Here is a 7566-nt window from a genome sequence, read left to right as displayed (position 1 = left end):
CTATATGAAAGCAAATTTGATAAAATATTCATCTTCAAGTCTCATAAATATATGCAGTTCTAATTATAAAGTCTCTACAATATATTTGCACATTTTCATACACTAACATAATACACAAACTCATGGAAGTCTCCTACTATTTAGTTAATTTTGCCTAGATCTGCCATTATCTTCATAAATATTCAATGAAGCCACAAAGAAAAGTATGTAACTTTTGGAATCTATCCAAGTTTTAAAGGAAAAAAAAATCAGCAGAAATTCCTGAAACAGAAGGGAAACCAATCCCTTACTTTCTTTTGCTTTTTGTGTCAGTTGTTTAAAAAACACTAGAAGCAGACATGAGTTTTTCTATATATTGTCCAAGAACTTGGTGTTCTGGTTTAGCTTCAGATTTTATTCTTTAACTGCAACTACTCTTTCAGAGAGATCTTCAAGTGTGTGTTAGAGTCCCAACACTTGATTAATAAAATCGTGATTTTTCTTCCAGTTCCAGCTGGTTTTCAGCATCAACTGCATTCATGTTTTATTTTCATTATCTTCAAGGTTATCTTCAGTCTTCAGCTATTTTAAACAATGCTGCAATGAATGACCTCTTACAGTGAATACATGCAACACATCCCACAACCTGTGTACCTACCTACCTATCTAACTATCATGTATATGGATGTCTACTTATTCATCTGGACATATATCTTCCTGGATGGATCAGTATCAATGGAGGAACTGATAGAGGAATATATAAACAATTTTTTCTAGTATTTTTTTAGTTGTAGATGGACACAATATCTTTTTTACTTATTGTTTATGTGGTGCTGATGATTGAAACTAGTGCCTTTCACATGCAAGGCTGGTACTCTACCACTGAGCTAAAGCCCTAGCATCCAAATGTATTTTCTGAATAAAAAATGTATCATTTAAAAGAGGACTAAAAACAGAAAAGAAATAGGGGTTAAAAGGTGATTAGAAGCCATGAGTGAGGGAAGAGTGTCCAACCAACTCCTGGACACCAGGTTTGTTCTGGGGCATTGGAAAGCAAAACAGAGGGAAACTCAAAGAAGCCTGAGATGGAAAAGGAAAAAAAAATCAATGTTCAGAAAATATTTGCAATACCTGAGCAAGGAGTCATCTGGATAAATGTGTGGAGAACACCATGCTAGAACTCACATCATAAATGTGCTTTTGAGCCCCTGCTGTAGACACCAGGTGTTAATGATGCATCAATGCAGGTTCATCAGTGTAACAAAAGCACCTCTGTGGATGATGGGGTCTTGAATGGCATGGGGAAACCCCTACCCTTCTCCCCACTTCTTCTTGAAAACTAAAGCTGCTCTAAAAACTTAAAATCATGAAAATAATCCCAGTATCTGCCTCCATGAAAATTTGAGTTCCACAGAAAAGGCAAATATTAAATAACTTTGTCAAGAAAGATTATGTATTGAAATTAGAGCCTCAAAAATTCTGTAAGAGAGGTCAAGAAGTGGTGGGAAAATCCCTACCAAATAGGTGACATAAGTGGAAACAGTGTGAGCATAGAAGTGGCTGTTTGAACATTAAGCAGAGAACTTTCTAGTGAAGGGAAAGAGAACAGACAAGGCAGCAAAAAGTGAACTCATTGGAGGAGGCAAGGTGGCTGGAAGACAGGGAACAAGGGAGCATAAGGCACAGAGATAGAACAGCCGGTAGCTCCTGTGACAATATGGGGTTCAAGAGCAATGAGAAGCCACTGAAGGGCTTTAAGCAAACTGTGTGGGGGCACATATGTGCATGTGTAAATGTGTGATTCCATGTGCAGAATGTAGAGAGAGGGGGGAAGAACCAGTTAGGAGACTGTGTGTAGTCTGGGTGACAGTTGGTGAAAGCCTACATGGGGGTAGTGGGGAGAGGGGTACAGATTGGAGCTATACTTGGAGGGACCAACAATGGGCTGGACAGGGTTAAGACAAAAGGAGGTGGCCAGAATGACTCAGGGCTCCTGGCTGTGCAGCCAGATAAGTGGCCCAGGAGCTCAGTTGATAAATAGCCTTCAGGTGACCCTTCTTCATCCAAACAGAAAATCACTCTCTGGGGTGGGGGAGATCTAGTTTTGAATTAATTTTCAAGTCTGCTCTTCAGAGTGAGCACCAAACACAGAAAAATGAAATCTGAAGCCAGAGCCACCTGTAAATCAGCCACTAGGGGGCAGGCTTGTTCCAGTGCGTCCCATCTCCCCCAAGCAATTTTCCACTGCTGGGTTCTAGAGCCAGATTTTATTGTGCCAAGTAGAAGGAATGGTCAGCTCATGGGTGGACTCTGCCTCAGGTCTGGGTTGTCCAGTTTCCCTTAGCTGGTTTATTTTTCTTTCCCTTCTTCTCTTCCTCCTCCTTATTGTCTTTTTGCCACCCTTTCTCCTCCCCCTTCTTTATCTCCTTCTTTCTTCATACTGGGTATTGAACTCAGGGGTGCTTAAGCACTGAGCCACATCCCCATCTCTTTTTATTTTTTATTGAGGCAGGTTCTCACTAAGCTGTTTATGGCCATGGTAAGTTGCTGAGCCTGGCTTTGAACTCACTATACTTCTGCCACAGCCTCTCAAGCCACTGGGATTACAGACACTTGCCACCACATTTGGCTCCCAGCCATATTTTATTTTGAGACAGGATCTCACTAAGTTTTCCAGACTAGCCTCAAACTCATGATCCTCCTGCTCAGCCTCTTGAATAGCTGGATTATAGACAGGTACCACCATGTTCAGTTTAAATGTAAGCAATGCTAAAAGCCACATATAGTATTTGAGAGCATTTGGAAATAAGAGATGGAAAATCTAATTCTGAGATGAGGCTCGATTGTCATGTGTACCTTATACACATGACAGTGTGCCACTGTGGAGTGAAATCCAGGGAAAGAAATAGATCAGAAGAGTCCAGCCTATTAAAAATATTGTGTAGTACCAGGTTTGGTGACCTGCCCCTGTAATCCCAGCTACTTGGGTAGTTCAAGATGCCCTCTTCCTAGCACCTCCCTCAGCCCTGTTTTGTCAGAGTTTGACATGGAGTGGTATCATTTTGATGGAAAACTTTCACCATTAGCTCCACCTGTAAGTGCACAGGAGTTCACGGCTGATAGACATCCTCAGCAAGGACACAACCACAGTTGGTTTCCTTGAGTTGTCTGAAACTGATGGCAACAGTTTGGAGTGTTTGTGGTTGTAGGAAAGTGTTTAAAACCCTTTAAAGCCAGGAAGGCAAGCATGGGGACTATAAAAGAATAATCACCAATGACGGAGAGATAAGAGATAGGTATGCTCATCCTGCTTGCTTGCCTGATTATTTATTTATTTTTAGTATTGAAGATTGAACCCAGGGGCACTATACAAGGGTTAGTAAAAGGTGGGTCTCCCCAGTGTCAATCCAATAACAGGGCACAGTTTTCAGAAAAAGGAAAAAGAATGCTTATTACTTTGCTAGCAAAGGGGGAACACAGGGGACTCCTGTCCCAAAGGCTGTGATTCTGCCCAGCAGCAGGAACAGGTTGTTTTCAAAGAGGTGTTTCAGAGAAAATGAGATTAGGGAGGAGAAACCTGGAAGGAGAAGATCAGGGAAAGGAAGTTCAGGAAGGAGAAGGTTAGGGAGAAGGTTGGGTAAAATATGTAAATTTCAAAGCCACAGGGGATATAGTGAGAAACTGATGTGACTCCATTTTTGAGAAACCAGCCTCTACCTCATAGAAAAGCCTGTCCAAGGAAGGGGACATGACCCTTGTCCTTGGAATAACCCACAGAGCACTCCTAGGCACATACCCACCCTGCTGAGTTGTTTATCTACAAATAACAGGAGAGATCTGAGGCACCAGGTGTCCCTGACTCAGTTAGGCTAGGTGAGGACCCATAGCAACCCCCTAGCAACTACCAATCAGCCTGAGACAGGGAAAATACCTGGGATGCCAGATGACCCTCCCAGTAGTTTATGGTGGTTGATAACGTGTTGGGAAACCACGTAGTTCAGCAGTACTCCCCTCGTGGCTTAAAGCAATCAGTTCAAAGGAATCCCCTTCTTGTAGTAACCAATCACCCCTACCCAACTTGTTCCCACCAGTGAATGTGCTAATCATGTTTTAGAGTTGTTTTATGATTTTCCCGCGGTGTGTGATGATTTGCTAAGAGATACTAGGATGTATGTGAAGTCCCTGCCTTCCCCAAAGAGTGTATAAAACTGCTCAAACCCTGGGCTCAGGGCCTCTCAGTGTTACCAATTGCTGTGTGCACAGAGGACACAGCTAGCTCGCAATAAATGCCTCTTTGCTGCTTACATCGATCTTAGTCTCTGGTGTTCTTTGGGGTGTCCAGAACTGAAGCATAACAATAGTAAAAGAGCATCCAGCAATCCCCTGTTACACATTCATAACCCCCTCTTTTTTGGAGGATGTGGGGATTGAATGAAGGGTTGTTTGATCACTGAGCATATCCCCAGTCCTTTATGTTTTTTTTTTTTTTTTGAGACAAAGTCTCACTAACTTGTCCAAGCTGTCCTTAAATTGCAATCCTCCTGCCTCAACTCCTGAGTTGGCAGAATTACAGGTGTGTGCCACTGTGTCCACTACAATCACTTTTTCTTTTAAACACCCACCCCCAAATTTTATTCAGAAAAAGAAGATAACACGTCACTTTTTTTAAAGAGAGAGAGAGAGAGAGATAGAGAGAGAATATTTAATATTTATTTTTTAGTTTTTTGTAACCATAACATATTTATTTTATTTTTATGTGGTGCTGAGGATCCAACCCAGCACCCCGCGCATGCCAGGTGAGCACGCTACCGCTTAAGCCATATCCCCAGCCACAAGTCACTTTTTTCTTTCTTTTTTTTCTTTTGTACCAGGGGTGAACCCAGGGACAGTTAACCACTGAACATATTTCTAGTCTTTTTTAATTCAGGAAATACAACCTAATGGAAGAGATTGAAGTGTAAGAAGTGAAACACGGAGACCAGGCAGAGATACATAAGGGAGTTTACTTTTCAGACTTGACAAGGAAAGCACATCTCTCTATGGAGAGAGGGCAAAACAGCCTTGAGTTCTGGGTCCTTTATGGGGGAAGCTCAGGAAATCAGAGCTGAGCGGGTCCCAATGCTGGTGGTTAAGGATCGGGTTGGTATGAGGGGGTGGTGAACCTTTCTCAGAAACACCCTTGGGTGGGAAAGTGAAGTTTTTTCCTGAAATGGCACCTGGCAGTTAAGATGGCCATGGAGGTGCTAAACAAGGACCTTATATTCCCTCTTTTTCGTTTTTTGTTGGGCTCCATAGGGAACAGGGATGTAGGTCAATCTTCTCAAACTGCTTCCTGCTGGGAAGGGGCAATGTTTCAATCATTGGGACAATGATGGAGGTTGAGTGGCGGTGGAATGCTATCCCAGGTGTCCCAGTTTTGGTGAGGGATTGGTATTCCTTCAGCAGAGGAGAGCTGTGTTTTCCTATGTTCAAGGTCTTGTTGGAGATGTTTTATCTTGTCCTTTACTTACCAGATTGATTGCCATGTTAGTAGCATTTCTCCTGTAGGTTCAGACAAATCCACCTTTCTTGGCCATAAAAAGGTCAAGGCCCCTTGGATTCTGCAGAGCCACAGCAGCTAAAGACTCAAGCTGGCATTGTATAGCTAGTATGGTTTGAGCAAGTTGCTGTAAGTCTCCTGAACAGTGGAATGGTAATCCCTGGTGGCGGCACCCCTGGGAGGTGAGTGCAGAGTAAGGGAGGAGGGAAAAAATGAAAAAGGGGGGCTGGGATGTGGCTCAAGCTGTAGTGCACTTGCCTGGCATGCGTGCGGCCCGGGTTCGATCCTCACCTCAGCACCACATACAAACAAAGATGTTGTGTCCATCGAAAACTAAAAAAAAAAAAAAAAAAATTAAAAAAATTCTCTCCTCTCTCTCTCTCTCTCTCTCTCTCAGAAAAATATTAAAAAGATTTTTTTTCTCTCTCTCTCTCTTTAAACAAAATGACAAAGGGAAGGTTGGCACTCATGGTTCTGCAGTGTCCCCATGGTCCTCAGAGACCAAAGGAAGATTGGGGTTTCAACCTTGGAGAGACACAGCTTGAGAGGGCCTGTGGTTCTCACTGTATAAGGAGGTAGAGAGGCCTGTTTTAAATGGGGGTTAGGAACTCAATATGGGATGCCCTCAAGGTGGGCCACCAAACAAGTGGTAAGAATGACCTGATAGGGTCCAGACCATTTTGCAGAGAATTGATAGGAGGAGGCGGGCTTATTGGGTGTGGTAAAAGTACCAGGTCATCAGGAGACAGAGTGGGAGAAAGAGAAGAGGCAGAATTGGCTTTTCCAGAACAACATCCCTGTGTAGCCAAAGAAGGATCCTAGTGTATGCAAGAAGGGGCCAGAAGAGATGAGGAGCAAGGGGTAGTAGAGAATCCAAGGGTGGTGAGGTGAGCAGGGAGGTGGGCTGTCCATATAGAAGCTCAAAGGGGAGATGTTGAGTGGCTTCTTTGGGATGGCCTGTGACAGAGGAAGAGCCAAGGAAGGAGTTTAGTTCAGTCTAAATGTAATTCAAGGGGCAGTAGACATTGAGGGAAGCTCCCTTTGCCAAAGTGAAGGCTCTGATGAGGACAACAAGTTCAGCCTGCTGATATTGGGAGTGGAGGCTCTTACACAACTGAGGCTAGAGAGACTATTGCCTACCCTGCCCGTGAATTCCCTCCTGAAGGAAGAAGGAGCCATCTGTGAGCCATGTGTATGTTGCCTGGAGTGAGGGGCCTTCCTGTGTGTGGGAGGGGTGGGGAAGAAGCTACTCCAGAGTTTCTAAGCATGAATGGGTAAGAGGAGAATAGGTGGAAGAGTCCTGAGGAGCAGGAATAAGAGTTGCAGGGTTTAAAGGTGAGCAGGTGAGGAAATTAAGAGAAGGATCTTCCACCAGAAAAACATGTAGAGATTAAAGGTGACAGGAGGGTAAGGAATGTAAGCCATGGTAGGTGGGGAGTTCCTTTAGGTGAGGGGGAGCCAGGATGCTGAGTGGGGCCCCAAAATTGAGTTTCTTTGTATCATTAATGAGTCCAGAGGCTGCCACCACAAGGGGCCCATCTCCAAACAGTAGGGTCAAGACCCTTCAATAGATAAATGATCCAGGGCAATGGTTGGCCCCAGCATGTGTCCAAGGACCTGTAGAGCAAACCCCTGCTTTTCAACCACATAAAAGTGAAAAGGGTGTGTGAGGTCAGGGAGATGGAGAGAGAGAAAGTTTTCTTCTGTATAGCAGCCAAGGGAAAAGTTAAATTGACACTTATTTTTTTAGTCTTAGGCCTCTTATCCAGCCAGTCTCTCCTTTGTATTTCAATGTTAGCTTCAGTGTGGCCTTGGCCAGGGACATTGCTGCCCAGGGCTTTACAATGTTCAATGCCAATAGAAGAAGGGAGGAGGGTTCTGAGTCCTTGTTTGTCTAGAAGGAGGGTCTCTGGAGGAGTCCAGAGCTTTAGTGGCAAGTAGAAGCTGGGTGGGGAAGCAAGAGGAGCCTGGGAAGGCTTAGATTGGACAGAGGAGAAACCTGCATAGAAGGGATTTCCTTCCATTTTCCTGAGTTCTTTCAAAAGTTA

The 7566-nt window shown here is 43.8% G+C and overlaps 1 pseudogene; it reads right to left on the bottom strand.

Annotated features, from left to right (window-relative positions):
• Window positions 1–286: 286 nt before the first annotated feature.
• LOC114083858 (short coiled-coil protein pseudogene) lies at window positions 287–520 on the bottom strand (annotated as a pseudogene).
• Window positions 521–7566: the final 7046 nt, after the last annotated feature.

This window comes from Marmota flaviventris, chromosome 6 (assembly GCF_047511675.1).
Source record: "Marmota flaviventris isolate mMarFla1 chromosome 6, mMarFla1.hap1, whole genome shotgun sequence".
In the NCBI taxonomy this organism is placed as follows: domain Eukaryota; kingdom Metazoa; phylum Chordata; class Mammalia; order Rodentia; family Sciuridae; genus Marmota; species Marmota flaviventris.
The sequence above is the reverse complement of the archived record's forward strand: the minus strand, read 5'-3'. Positions and strand labels throughout refer to the sequence as shown.